The following is a 16545-nucleotide window of genomic DNA, read 5'->3' on the forward strand; positions in this document are numbered from 1 at the left end:
CTACTATGGTATTATTCGATTCGGGGGCTACCCGATCATTCGTATTGCTTGCGCTTAGCAAGAGATTTAGTAGAGCTCCAGGGGAGCTGGATTGTCCATTAGAGGTTGAGATAGCAGATGATAGGACCGTGAGGGTCGGCAGAGTGCATAGAGGGTGTTCTCTTCAGTTGTTTGATGAGCAGTTTTCAGTGGACCTGGTACCTATTCCCCTGCGAGGGAATAAGGTTATTGTGGGCATGGATTGGCTAAGCCCCAATGGGGCGGTGATTGATTGTGAGCTTCAGCTAGTGAGGGTTCGCACTCCCAGTGGGGGAGAGTTAGTGATTCAGGGCGAGAGGCCACAGCGTGGACCGACCTTTTGTTCCGCCGCAAGGGTGAGGCGCCATGTTCAGCAGGGTTGCGCCGGTTTTGTAGCTTACGTCTTGGATGCCCGGGTGAAGGGCAAGACGACAGTTGATGATGTTCCTATAGTGCGAGACTACTCGGATGTGTTTCCCGAGGATTTGTCGGGGATACCTCCTGAGAGACAGGTTGAGTTCAGGATCGACCTAATTCCTGGTGCGGCTCCGATAGCCAAGGCACCGTATCGACTAGCTCCCCCTGAGATGCAGGAGTTGCCTACACAGCTGCAGGAGCTGTTAGACAAGGGTTTCATTCGGCCAAGCAGTCCGCCTTGGGGAGCGCTGATCCTGTTTGTGAGGAAGAAGGATGGGTCACATCGTATGTGTATAGATTATCGGGAGTTGAATAAGGTAACGATGAAGAACCGTTACCCACTTCCGAGGATAGATGATTTGTTTGATCAGCTTCAGGGAGTGTCTTGGTTCTCCAAGATCGATCTACGCTCCGGTTATCATCAGATGCGGGTTAGAGATGAGGATGTACAGAAGACTGCTTTCAGGACCAGGTATGGTCATTATGAGTTTGTGGTGATGCCATTTGGGCTCACCAATGCTCCAGCCGCGTTCATGGACCTGCTGAATCGCGTGTGCAGGCCGATGCTGGATCGGTCAGTGATAGTATTCATAGATGATATCTTGGTATATTCCAAGACGCAGGAGCAGCATGAGGAGCACCTGCGGGAGGTGCTGGAGGCTTTGAGGAGGGAGAGACTTTTCGCAAAGTTCTCCAAATGTGAGTTCTGGTTGCGCGAGGTGCAGTTCCTTGGTCACCTCGTCAACCAGAAGGGTATTTTGGTAGACCCGGCCAAGATAGAGGCCGTGATGGAGTGGGAGGTCCCAAAGTCTCCATCTGAGAATCGGAGCTTCCTAGGGTTGGCAGGGTATTATCGGAGATTTATTCAGGATTTCTCCAAGATAGCAGTGCCACTCACCCGACTGACCAAGAAGTCGGTGGTATTTCGTTGGGGGCCTGAGCAGCAGACAGCGTTCGAGACCCTCAGACAGAGATTGTGCGAGGCTCCGATCCTTACCTTGCCAGAGGGAGTAGAGGACTTCGTAGTCTACTGTGATGCCTCGATCACAGGTATGGGAGCAGTGTTGATGCAGCGAGGCCATGTGATAGCTTACGCCTCGAGACAGTTGAAGCCTCACGAGGCTAATTATCCTACCCATGATTTAGAGCTGGGGGCGGTTGTGTTTGCCCTCAAGATTTGGAGGCACTACCTCTATGGGGTCCGTTGTACCATTTACACGGATCACAAGAGTTTGAGGTACCTTATGGATCAGCCGAGTCTGAACATGAGGCAGAGGAGGTGGTTGGATGTGCTAAAGGATTATGATTGTGAGATCCTTTACCATCCAGGGAAGGCCAACGTGGTGGCCGACGCCCTAAGCCGCAAAGTGTCGGCGGCCCCTATCAGAGAACTGTGTTTGAGGATGACAGTGATCACTCCGTTGTTGGAGCGGATCAAGGAGGCTCAGGTGGAGGGCCTCAAGGAGGAGAGGCAGAAGTGTGAGAGGATAGTGGGCCGAGTAGCCTCGTTTTATTATGACAGTCGGGGATTGCTGACGCTTCACGGGAGGGTGTGGGTACCGTACTGGGGTGGAGTACGGCAAGTGTTGATGGACGAGGCTCATAAGTCTCGATTTTCTATCCACCCAGTGGCGACGAAAATGTATCGAGATCTTCGACCTGATTATTGGTGGCCCTGCATGAAGCGGGACGTCGCCTGGTATGTTGAGAGATGCCTGACCTGCCGGAAGGTCAAGGCGGAGCACCAGAGACCTCACGGCAAGATGCAGCCGTTAGACATTCCCGTGTGGAAATGGGAGGACATCACCATGGATTTTGTCACCAAGCTTCCCAGGACCGCACGAGGAGTGGATTCGATATGGGTAGTAGTGGATCGGTTGACGAAGAGTGCCCATTTTATCCCGATCCAGGAGAGTATATCGGCGGAGAAGTTAGCCGATATCTATGTGCGAGAGATTGTGGCACGTCATGGAGTGCCGGTATCGGTGGTGTCAGACCGAGATGTCCGTTTTACATCCAGATTCTGGAAGCGGTTCCACGACGAGATGGGTACTCGTCTCCATTTCAGCACTGCTTTCCACCCTCAGATGGACGGGCAGAGCGAGAGGACGATTCAGACTCTCGAGGACATGCTTAGGGCATGTGTTCTAGATTTCGGTGGCAGTTGGGATATATATCTTCCGTTAGCGGAATTTTCGTATAACAACAGTTATCATGCGAGCATTGATCGACCTCCCTTTGAGATGCTTTATGGGAGGAAGTGTAGGACCCTGATTTGTTGGGGCGAGGTCGGTCAGCGAGTCATCGGGAGCACAGAGGTGGTGCTCAAGACGACTGAGTTGATCCAGCAGGTCCGTAGTATACTGCAGACCGCGCAGAGTCGGCAGAAGAGCTACGCCGACAGGAGGCGTTCAGACTTGGAGTTCCGGGTGGGGGATATGGTTCTTCTGAAGGTCTCACCTTGGAAGGGTGTCATCAGGTTCCGGAAGAGGGGCAAGTTGGGCCCCAGATTTATTGGTCCTTTCAGGGTTTTGGCCCGGGTGGGTCGGGTTGCTTATCGGTTTGATCTTCCTAAGGAGCTTAGTCAGATCCACAACACTTTCCATGTGTCTCAGTTGAGGAAGCGTTTGGTGGATGAGTCAACAGTCGTTCCCCTAGAGGATATTCAGGTTGATAGCAGCCTGAATTATATTGAGAGGCCGGTCGCGATTCTGGACCGGAAGACCAAGACCTTGAGGAACAAGGAAATTCAGTTAGTGAAGGTACAGTGGCAGCACCGGAAGGGGTCTGAGTGGACGTGGGAGGCTGAGGAGGAGATGAGAGAGCACTACCCAGAGATATTTGCAGATTCAGTCGTAGCAGACTTCAAGGACGAAGTCTGAGATAAGTGGGGGAGAATTGTAACGACCCGTCTCCGGTATGATGATTCCATGGTATTTATTTTGAAGTTTTGCAAGAGGGACTCGGCGAGTTCATAGCCTGACTCGCCGAGTAGGGACGGGATTTCGAGCACGTGTTAGCTGGCGACTCGGCGAGTCAATATTCTGGACTCGGCGAGTCTGTCTGTCTGGGAGAAACCCTAAATCCCCGCGTTGCCCACTATTTAAGCCACCTTATAGCCCCCAATCTTGCCTCCTTCACCCTCAGAGAGCTGTGAGAAAACCCTAATTCGTTCTTGAGTGATTTTAAGTGATCTTGTGTGCATTTGTGAAGGCTTGAAGAAGGAGAAGAAGAAAGGAGCAAGGAGAAGAGTTGTAGAGCAAAGATTCAAGGGAAAACCAGAGTTCTTTGAGGTATTCTTTGGATTTCCTTCCCTTTTATGCTTTAAAACTCCATTAGAACTCTTCTAGATCTAGTTGATGCTTTTCTCAAGCCTTATCTTGATATGGAAGCCCTATTATGTCGAGATATCCTTAGATCTGTTCATTTAGGAGTTGTAGAGCCCAGATCTATTGCCTTTATGGAGCTATTTTGCATAATAACCCTAGATCTACCCTTTTAAGTGCCTTTTTAGCCTTTATTCCCTTTTTCATGTGTTTGTACACGTAAAGTTGGAAACTTTACGTGGTAAATCAGCTTATTGGACTCAGATCTATCATTTGTATGTAATGGATTCAAGCAGAATCGAGTTTAGAATAGTTGCATGGTTGTGACTCGGCGAGTCGGAAGAACGACTCGGCGAGTCGAGTCGCGAGTCCCCGATTTCTTCCTTTTGAGCAGTGTCGAGTGGGACCAGTGAGTAGTGGAGTGGACTCAGCGAGTTTGAGGGTAGACTCAGTAATGGAGGGACTCGGCGAGTTGTTCATATAACTCGGCGAGTCCAAGGCAATCTTCTTAAGCTCAAGAACAACTCGTCGAGTTGTTCATATGACTCGGCGAGTCGGATGAAGATTGTTTGAGTTCTTGGATCGAGAGGGTACTCGTCGAGTCGATGTCATACTCGACGAGTAGCCACGAGTAGGGTTGAGAAGTGAGATTAGAGACTCGGCGAGTTGGCGGCCCAACTCGGCGAGTCAGGTCAACTGTAGGTTGACTTTGACCGAGAGTTGACTTTGACCAAGGGTAAAAGAGTCATTTTACCCAGTGACAGTGTTTAGTATTTGATTGAGTGTGTTTATGGACTTGTAGCCGGGGAGATACCGGAGCAGCAGCAGTTAGCCCTCAGAGCCATTCACTCAGCAGCCAGTTCACGAGGTGAGTTTCCCTTCAGTAGGAACGGGTCTACGGCCATAATGCCGGCCCGTTTAATTATCAGTAGTTCCGGACTTTGGTCTGATGCAGTAGTTAGAGTGCTTGATGTCTTTGTGATACAAGCATGTTTGTGTTATGTGCTCCGGACTCTGTTCCGATGCAGTATGCGGTATATGTGATTATAATAGTTATTATGTTTTATGCTATGCCATGATCAGCCAGTTCCGGATTTCGGTCCGATGCAGTCTGTTCCAGACTTCGGTCCGATGCAGTTAGTTCCGGACTTCGGTCCGATGCAGTCAGTTCCGGACTTCGGTCCGATGCAGTTAGTTCCGGACTCTGGTCCGATGCAGGGGACAAGGTCCCAGTCAGTTCTGGACTTCGGTCCGATGCAGCTAGTTCCAGACTTCGGTCTGATGCAGTGGGCAAGGCCCAGTATGTGCTTTATATATGTATTGTATGGTATGTGGTAGTTTGGGGGAGCTCACTAAGCTTCGTGCTTACAGTTTCAGTTTTGGTTTCAGGTACTTCCGCAAGCAAAGGGAAGAGCTCGGGATGATGGCATTGCACACAGTACACCACAGTTTTAGCTTTTATCCTGGGAGTTGGTGCAGTTTTTGATTTTGATATGATTTAGTTATGATACAGTTTTCCTCACAGTGTTTTTATTATGTTTGAGATATATCACGTATGGTTTTATGATATGACACTCAGATTATGGTTTTTAGTTATATTGAAAAATGAAATTTTTGGGTCGTATTTTTGGGTCGTTTCACTTATCCTTCCTAATGATCCCTTACTAGCCAACTAAAAAGACCGCACAACCCCTGAAGACCCGCTAAACACTTCCCGAATCCCCACAACGTAGATGATCCCAGATGCTTAACCTGATATCTCACTCAAATCTTGAAGTCCAAAGGAAGGCTGCTCCAAACAGAATCTTAGCAACAAACCACTTCCTTCGATACCTCCAAAGCCAATCCAAGCACCAGTGCTAAAGCCACACAATCTTGGAGATATTGGACAACTAACTCGCTGAATTCTAACCATAAACCTTCCATACAATTCTCTTGAACCGATTCCGACTACCTCCAAGATAAAACAGAACACTCCAAACCCGCTATAAGAGATACAACCCTTTACTAAACCACTAACGATTCATGGTATGCAAATGACATATAACATTTCTTGAAGATATAAACCAAACATAAGCAGAGAAATAAACGAGGGATACGCTTACACACACCGATTCAAGATTCCAAAACAACATAAATACTGAGAAAACCATGAAGATAGCATAAGATAACATACCCGCAATGATGTCTGAAGAAACCCCGAACCCCTCTTCCAGCCGAGGTACTTGCGAACAAACCTGAGCTGCCCCAACCACTAAGTAGGGGGGTTTCAACCTGATATGACCAGGCTAATGGCAATGATGACATAAATCCACTTCCAATGTGCAATCTTTGTTGTTTTGACCCTTCTATCCACCCCTATCGCACTTAGATCTACTGCGCACATTCTCATGCGCCCCTTCATCCTTCGTGTAACCACCACGACCCCTTAGGTCTCTGGCACCAGCTATGGTAGCGTCCAATTACTCAGATCGTCGAGCATGCCCTGAAGTTCGCTTTCTCTTTCCTAGCTGCCTATCTAAACCAATCTCCTACTCCCGGTTTACCCCGACCACCCAATCAACCGCTTGAATAACGAAGGTCCGCCCCTCGAACCTGGAAATCACTCTATTTTTGACACGCCCGATGATGTCGAGTAATTCTTCGCGTAGGGCTCGCTAAAACTCCGCGGCAATCCAATCATGTGGTTGAATCTCCTAAATACATGGTGCACAACTCACATCCGATCCCAAATGACAAGAGCTATCAATATAATTCTCCTTCCTAAAGCTTCTCAGATTCTCCAAGACTCTCACTGATTCGAGTATGGATCCTGTGCTTTCAGTAATACGGGCCCAGTACTACCTTCCACACCTATCCATTCTTTCCACAACAATCCTCCTAAATCCTCTAAGTCACCTCCTCAAGCAAAAGCACCAAAGCTCATTAAACCGCACCACTAACCCACTGAAGAATACCCGAGGCTCTCCTAGATTACCAACCCCACCCTACCCTCAACCAGAAGAACTTTCACCAATGTTGACCAACTACCTCATAAATATAGTCACCTGCAATAGAGATCAGATAATCCTTCGAGTAAAAGACTCAGCTCTAGAACGGTTGGACTTAAACGAGAGTTGCACAAAGCAAGCAGCATTTAGGCAACATAAAATCTAACCGGCATACACTAACCAGGCCTTTCTATCCACTGATCTTAAAACCATACTAACATGCAATCTAAAGGATCATACAATCAGGCATATAAAGGCATATCTCTTGTCACATAATACTGAGCAGATACTTAGACCTAACCTAGCATATAATTCTCATAATCATATCACATATCATAATAAACATGTATTGGTATTCCGGGAACCACTTACTTAAGCTCGGCTGATTGCATACATCACATCCCTTTCTTTAATTACAAATTCCTTTTTAATTAAATGTTTATTTAACAAAAGTTTTCACCAAACCCTCAGTTTGAGACCAGGCACACCCTAGAGTATGCCTGAATCCCTCAAACCAAGGCTCTGATACCAACTTGTAACAGCCCAAAAATCCAAAGTAAAAATTTCATTTTTATTATAATCAAAACACTATTGTAACTTTGTTCTAAACATTAAAAAGTATTCCAGTTAACACAATTATCAGAGTTCACTACCAAAAAACACATATTACAAAAAAACAGGTGTATGCGCTGCGATCATCCCGAGCTCTTTCATTTGACAATTGGAGTACCTGAAACATAAACTGAAAACCGTAAGCACAAAGCTTAGTGAGCTCCCCGAATACCACATACCATACATGTCAAACGATCCATATATGTCATACATAATCGTGAGCCATACATATCAATCATACATTATAATCAATGATAGTGTTATGTGTCAACCATAGTCTTGCCATTATGCCCACGAGCCACCTCGTGGTCTTTCTTGCCAGGCCGGGGGCCACAACCCCGGGTCTTACAGACAAGTGCCCACAGCCACCTCCTTGTCTTCCATGCAAGCATCACAAAAACAACTAGCATACAAACTATACTACTTAACTAACTACTTGCCAAAGCTTAGACTCTGGTATTGCATACATTGTGCCAGGAGCCGCCTCCTGCTCTTTCATACAGTAGCAAGGGCTAACCCTCGATTCATCCTACCATACATAAACCAAATGCACCGACATTGTTGCCTTCAACCAGTACAACAGTGAGGAGGCTCACCTCGAATGCTGAGTCCCACTGCAATAAATCCTTAGCTATTGTCAAGACAACTCCTCGAGCTAACAATACCAAAATATCATCCAATTCGCAATTAGGTCCCAAACCATGATCCATAATCCATACTTGGGGTAAAATGACCACTTTACCCCTGTCCAAACAAGATTCATAACTATGGCCCAAGCCCTAAATCCAACAAGATTCAAAACCACACAATCCATGAAAGCCCACTAATGGCCCAATTTTCCAAATTGGGCCCAATCTTATACGGGCTTTATCCTAAGCCTATACTTTCCAATTCAGATTGCTTCAAACAGCCCTTGGGACAAACTTTATCAAAGGCATGAGTCAAAAGTCAAATTCAATGGCCTAAGTTGACCCAACTCACCGAATTTATCATTCAACTCGCCGAGTTCCTCTGACAACCACAAAGTCAGGAAAAAACTAATCCAACTCGCCGAGTTGACCCTCACAAACTTAGAATCAGGGAAAACCAAAACAACTCTCCGAGTTGGCTATCCAACTCACCGAGTTGGCCCGGGACCAAACAACTCAGCCCATTAACCCAACATATTCGAAACTAATAGCTTGTCCCACCTAGATCTAAACTGTAATGGCCTTAAGAAGGGTAAAATTTCCAAATTTACCACTAACAACCACCAAAATAGGTTCAAAACCCAAACCATAAGCTTAAAAGGGTAAGGACTTAATCTTTAAGCACTTATTTCACAAGGACACATCTCCAAGATTTAGATCTGACCATATTTTTGGCTAGATGGCCATGTAAAGTTTCCAACTTTACACTTATTTAAGCTTAGAAGAAGCTCAAAAGCTTAAAAGAGACCAAAAGAAGGACTTAATGAATGCATGAAGCCCTTAGGACCATAAAGTTGGCACCTTTATGCCGAAAGAGCTCATAAAGGTCATAGATTTGAAAGAATAAGCACTTGGGACCTCTATTTCACCAGCAATCACCCATCCATGGCTAAAAGTATGAACTTTTATCCAAATAAGAGATCTACTCCAATGATAAGCAAGGTTAGAACTTTATACCCAAGATGTGCTGGAAATGGAGCATAGAATCAATATCTATGAGATCCTTTTTGAACCACCACCTTGCACTAAGCTTCTCCACCTTGAATGAGCTTCAAACACACACCAAAACATACACAATAGATCCATAACATTCTTGGAGTCTCTAGGGTTTTGAGATTAGGGTTAAGGGCTATGGAGGTTGGAAATAAGGCCATCACCTAGAACTTAAGGTGTTTAAATAGGGTGAAAAACCCCCAAAATTAGGGTTTCCTAAACAACACTTAACTCGTCGAGTCGGCTCCTCCAAACAGCCGAGTTGGCTCATAAATCTCGTGACCAAAATAACCTCTACTCTCCGAGTTGAGACTCCACAAATCGTCAAGTGGACCCCTTAAATCCTCACGATTCGTCATCTTCAACTCACCGAATTCGCTCCTCCAACTCGTCGTGTCGACTTGAAATTGGCAATATTTCAATTAACCTCTATATTTCGGTTGTCACACATATACCATGACACTTCAACCTTCATGTAGCTTATAACCCATGAGTGATCATAGTATGTCACATTGCTCCTACCTATGTGAGGACCCAAAAATTTGAGAATCAACTTACTCTTTGCATGATTAATGATAAGAACGTTGTAGTTCACCTTCATAAGATTTCATGGATACGAAGTTATTATAAAATGGAGTATGTATGATAAAGTTATGGCCATTCAAAAAGTACATAGTTATTCGAAAAAATACAGCAAAAAGTTTGAAGTATACCAAGCACCCTTAAAAGTCGTAGTGTGCCATCTCTTAAGCATCAAAAACATATTTCAAATGGTAAGACACATTCCGAATAAAGAGGGACACGTAGTGGGTACAAATCTTAACATGTGACCATGACGGCCAGAGCTATATATATATATATATATATATATATATATATATATATATATATATATATATATATATATATATATGTGTGTGTGTGTGTGTGTGTGTGTGTATTTGTGTGTGTTTCCATAACTTGTTGTACTGACGATTTCTACAAGCATTTATGAAACTTCATCTAGCCTTTGGAATCACATTTTAATGTCGGTATATAGTAAACACGATATAGTATGTAAACTCGTAACACGATGTTGTTATGAGATGACGGATAATGTCATAGGAAAACAGTTTTTGTGGCGAAAATCGCAATTAGATAGTGAGGGATGTAAACCCTAGTTTATAGAATTGTCTAATTATAGGATTGGGCTATGTACTTACGGAGTTAAGCCATTTGATAATGGTTTTGAGGAGCTGGTGAATTGGTAACAAATAGTTACCTCGGTGTGTTAGTAATCAGTCAATAAGGTTCACTATAATAGATATGAAAATAAGCTCCTATGTTTACTGCAACAAGTTATGAGGTACTTGGAATTTGTCCATATAGCTTGGATTAGTTTTGAGCTAAAAGATAGCGCAATGCTAGAAGCCAGATAGGAAGTTAGTCTTCACTAACTGGCCAGGTGAGTACATGTGGATTTTCCCATTTAGGGTACATGGCATATTAGAAATGTATTTCATGAAAGGTTTGAAAATGATTTGGAAATGTTTTATTGTTGAAAATGTAATAAATACTAGCTAGAGAGTAAATGGATTCTTTATATAAAGAGTAAGTTACATGTTTTGAAAGGAAATTTGAATAAACGAACTCTTTTATATGATTAACGGTTAGCTAGCTATGATTTCTTATACAAATTATTGAGAAGGTTTAACAAACCATATTTATAGTTATATTATGTTTAAATCTTTTACTATGTAATGTGTTATTAAATGTGCATGTGCATGAGCATCAATCACTTAGGCATGATTGAGTCGGTTAAGGAAAGTAGTAATCGTGCATTATATCAGAGAATTGCAAAGTATTGGAAATTTTGTCGCCTTTCCCAAGGTGTCCGCATGGGGACCAATGAAATGTTGCCCAAGTGGTCTGCATAGGGGCCAATGTAATGTTGTCGAAGGAGTCCGTCTGGGGACCAAAGTTTCCTATGGGTTCTCGTGGTAACAAATTACGGGGCCTTACTTGGATGATCTGCTCTTTGGTATTGGTCAACATTCTAAGTCACTTTATATGACTAACCTAATTGGGGCGGTCCTTATGGACATTAGATTCAAAAGATAGTTGAGACTCTCAGGATGGCTTGAGAAGTGTTGCATTGAGTGACGACATGCATATCATGCCTTGCATTTCATTTAAAAATACATGTCAAATTAAAGTTTTGTCAAGTGGTTTAATAATAATTTTGTGTGTAAACCCATGTAGCTCACAAAACTATGATTGTCTTATATATTTGTTTAAATGCCACGTATTCCATGTTTTGAGTTAAAACTTAGAATGTTGAGTTGAGACAAATAGGACAAAGCTAATGGATAGAACATGGACATTGCTTCGATGACGTAAGCAACTTGTAGGTTTACTATGGTTTATTGTTTCAGTTGTAATACCCGAATGAATATTTTTACAAATGTATTTTTAAATGAAATGAGAAAACTTCGGGACCATATTTTATAAAAGGACCCATTGAAAGAAAATGTTTAATAAAAAAATTGTATTTTAATATAGTACAGATTGGGTGTTATAACCTATCTTGTAATTGAAACATTTTGTTAAGCTGCATAGTGATATCAAACTACCTAAAATTTTCAAAAATCTTTTGAATATCCAAAACCATGGTCACATGCTCCGCGCATGCAACCTCAGTAGACTGAAGGAAACAACCATTAGACTCAAAGGACATAACCATTATTCTCCTGTAGTTGACCTCTAGTTGCGTTGTCAACACGAGGTTTAGAGCTTGACCTTTCTTATCATACATGAAAACATTTCCTAGATTATGATTTCAGTCTAGATAGTTTGATCCATTCAATTTATTATTTAAAAGGATACTTAGTGTTGAGAAGTTTGGGTTTTAGGAGTTTGCATTTCAGTACATATAGAAAGTTATATAAAATTTTAAAAGTGATTTGATTATATTCTTTATAAAATCAATTACCCGGTATATTATGTTATCAAAGGAGAAGAACCATATTTCAGTCCAAATTGCAAGGATGTATGGCATAATCAAAAGGAGAAGTTACTTAGGTAGGTAACACCCTTTACCAATCCCACTCTCTATGAGACTCTTAGATCTGCGGGATTCAAAGGTTTATGTCAACATTGGCATGTTTAATCCGTATTTATGTTTATCTTATCTTATGACGGGTTTTGTACCGATCATACGCTAATATAATAAATCATCCATTTGAACCATGCTGGAAGACATTATAATAAGTGTGTAATACAAATGGGTAGCATAAGATTTATATTTTCAAAATGGGCTTTTTCTTTGTTCAAATAAAACAATTTTGACTATATTTCGAAAAAATTATCTTTATAGCACTTTAAATTATATATATATATATATATATATATATATATATATATATATATATATATATATATATATATATATATATATATATATATATTTATTTATTTATAAATTATCATTTTTTTCAAAACATTTGCAAGTCAAATTTATTTTTCAATTTAAACAAGTTTCCTGGTTTCACAGTCCCAGACAAAACATTAAATAACACAAATCACATTCAGGTAACGGTAATTATTGTCTCAGTCCTATGCATTTCTCTAGTGAGCCATCATAAGAAAAATTTCATTCATTCTAGGGAAAAACAACCACAATAATGTATGGCTCCAGTTGTACTATCATCTACACCCGCTACTCGAATGGAACTCCATCAAGGCTCGAATTACTATAGCCCTTGCTTGGTTTACTTTGGTCTTTATTTATCTATAATTTCCAATCTAAAACATTTTCCTAACTAATACAATTTCTATTATAATTACAAAAGAAAAGTACATTACAAATAAATAAGGAAACATCATGCAAGTCACGATTAAACTAATCTAAATAAACTAAACAACTCAAGTCATCATAAACACAGGTCCAAAATGATTCAATAAATGACCGTATCCATATAATAACATGTAACATTATTTTGAAAACTATTGTAATCAAACAATTTACAAAACAATTTTTGTTAACATCTTACATAAAACTATTTTAAAGACATAATATATAAACAAGCTTCTTAGTTTTTCTTGTATGAGTTCATGCCAAAACATACAACTAAAATTATAATAAAATCAAAATAAAAGGGAAACAAAGACGTTGAATTCAAAACTTAATCGTTCTTGTCGTATCAATATGTAACATGAAAGCTTAGTCTATCCGGAATGGGATATGTAACACCCCGAAATAAGGTATGTATCTATAGCCCTTACTTTTTATTAAATTGTCAAATCTAGCCCTTAATTGACAAAAGGTGGCAAATGAGTACTCATGTGCGTATTATGGACGCGAAGGCCACCTAGTGTGCTGGGCATACTAGGCTCAGAGTGAAAACCCTAATTTTATGGTGTGTCCCTATTTAAGAAACATGGTGGCCTCATTTCCCGCCACCATTTCCAGTCTTCAACTTCCCTCAAAACGCTAATTTCCGTTTTCTTAGCTTGAGTGGCCATTTGGAGCTTTTCAGTGATCTTTGTAAATTCTTTGGGTGAAGAAGGAGCTTTGAAGAGAGTAGAGTTGGAGTACAAGCTTTGAATCTGAGTTTCCTTATGGTTGGTGCATCATTTGTAGGTATCAAGCTCAAAGCTTTGTCATTGTTTTGATTTGTGCATATTGTGGTTCATTTTAGGGTTTATGTTCCAAAGCCTGAAACTTTATGAGTTTGTTGAAGTCCGGAGCATAATACCTGTCCCTTTAAGTGTCTCTAGTTGATTGGACTCATTAAAATGGGATCTTGGACGTCAAGATCTTCCCATACATGATATATGAGAACTTTTGTGAGTAAGGAGTGAGTTTAGGAGTTTTAGACTTGCTTAGCTAAGCTAAGACTTAAAGTCAAAAACTTTATGGAGTATTAGCCTTAATTGAGTCCAGATCTGAGATTATATCTAAGGTCTTAACGGATTAAGACCAGGAGAGTGGGAAAAATACGTCTGGGCCGTACGCTAAGTGTACTCCCAGATACGACCAGCTTAGCGTCGAAGTTTCCCGATGCATGCATGATAAAGTAGTACACCCAGCATAAAGGGGTTGTACGCCATGTGATATTGCCATATGTATACATGTTTTTAGGCAATATTTACTTATATTTTTATTAATATTTTGGTTATTTGCATTGAATAATGGTACTTATAAGGTTAAAATATATATTGCAGCCAAATAGAAGGCATTTTGAAGAAAAGGGACTAAAAGTGACAAAGCATGGAACTTTGGAGGCTTGAAGACTTAAAAGAATAAATGTCCACAAGAAATCTCAACTCACGACGTGAATATTTAGGATTCACGATGTAAGTACGAATGTTCCAGAAGATCAACATTGCGGAGGAGGAATCCTTGTCAAACACGGATAATTACATGCTTACGACGCCTGCATACAAGCGTGGTGTTGACTTTTAGGGTTTGGTCAAATTGTGGACTTTGGAGGCCATGGAAGGCTAAAATGGTCTTTTATCCTTTTGAAAATTAGTAGAGGATTTAGCCTAACATCTTTGGGGGTAGTTTATTAATTAGAGTTAATTACGATATACGTTAGCCAGAGGCTAGACTGGTGGTTCGAGTACGAGACATACTTGCTTTACTTACGAGGTGAGTCTTCTCACTATAATTACCTGGTAATAAAGTGTGACTGGAGGGTCTTATATGCTTATGTTGAGTTACGTGATATTATGCATTTGTCTTTGTGATTTATGTTGTATATTATTTTGTGATTTAGTGGTTAGGACCGGAGGGTCCAACCCGAGTTGTGAGACCGGACGGTCCTCACTGAGACACATGAACCAGAGGGTCTTTATGAGATATAGCCATGAGAGGATAATTATTTTCGTGTGGTATTTTGGGGAACTCACTATGCTTCTTGCTTACCGTGTTGTGTGATATGTGTTTCAGCTACTTCTCAGGATTGCGGGAAGGCGCCGACTTGATTGTACACACCAGTTAGAGATAATGATTTTGAGGATTCTGGGATTTTAATAAACATTTGTTGAATTGTGTTTCGACAACTTATACATTTTGTGGTCTTTTTGGAAATGTGATATTGAGTTATGTGATTTTAAAAATGAAAAATTTATTTGAAAATTTACAGTGTTATAGGATAGAAGCCCATGCGTGGAAGCCGACGTGTTATCCAAAAGACTAGTGAACACCACCCTAAGGGTTGGTGGCTTTGGTGTGGGGTGAGTGCAAAGACTGGCCAAGATAGCCAATCAAAAATAATCAACAACAGTAACATGGCTTTCATCTATTTTCTTTTTAATTGTAGTTACATATATGGTCCCTAAAAATGTATCTTTGTTTCTCATTATACCCTTATATTTATCTTTAAATTAAATTAAGCTTTCGGCTCTCTCTCTCTCTCTCTATATATATATATATATATATATATATATATATATATATATATATATATATATATGGTTTATTTTTCTATGTTTTTAAATATATATATATATATATATATATATATATATATATATATATATATATATTTATGTTTTAAATTAAGTTTTTAATTAATTTAATCATAAAAAATTAAAAAAATAAAAAAAAGATAATGGTGAAGTGGTGACCATTTCCTATGTGTAGTGGGTTGGTGGTGAAGTTGAAGTGGAGCAGAGGTGGCACCACTTTTTCGGTGGGTTGGTTGTGACCACTCCCCACAGCCTTAATGTGTATGTTTTTTACACACACTTTCCAAAGCAGTATGTACAAGATCATACACATTAAGTTTTTGAAAACTTATTTCAAAGTGCTATTAACAAGAATCTAAGGATCTGATACCATTGTTGGATAATAAGGTTTTCTTCTTCTTCATAAGAAAATAGTTAATTAAAAAGAAAACAAATAAGCATTTAAGTCAAGAACGTATATAACTAAACATTAGATCATGATTATTTCTATTAATAGAAACCCTAACCCTAAAAAGAGGTTTACGAAATGCCTTTAAGAAATGTGAATAAGATTGAGGAACTCAAAAAAGAGTCCTTTGATAGGATCATAACCCTTAACCAGCAAACAAGCAAGAACCCTAGCTTTGGAGACTTGAGAATTTTGACCACCAAGAAACATGTGTTTTGTTTTCTTGAGGTTGTTGTTGCCCAAAGATGAGGAGAGGAAAAAGGGTGGATGACTTTATGGTTTTGAATAGACCCTTGAAACCCTTATGCTTGCTCCTTTTATATAGTTGGTGGGAATATTATCATTTCTAAATTTGAATCAAGGATAAATTATCTTATTCATTAGTAATTATCCTTTAGAATTAACTATTATGTATTAGACTAATTTATATAAATCTTCTAAGCATAATTATTTAGTTTCCACCAATTAATTTCTAAATATTAATTAACATTTTAAAAAATAGTAATTAATTACAATAACTGCCAATTATTTATAGACACTCATTAAATAATAAATTAATTCCCTTTTAATTTATTTGTCAATGTTTTTATCTTGGG

The sequence above is a fragment of the Lactuca sativa genome, chromosome 2, assembly GCF_002870075.4.
Source record: "Lactuca sativa cultivar Salinas chromosome 2, Lsat_Salinas_v11, whole genome shotgun sequence".
Lineage (NCBI taxonomy): Eukaryota > Viridiplantae > Streptophyta > Magnoliopsida > Asterales > Asteraceae > Lactuca > Lactuca sativa.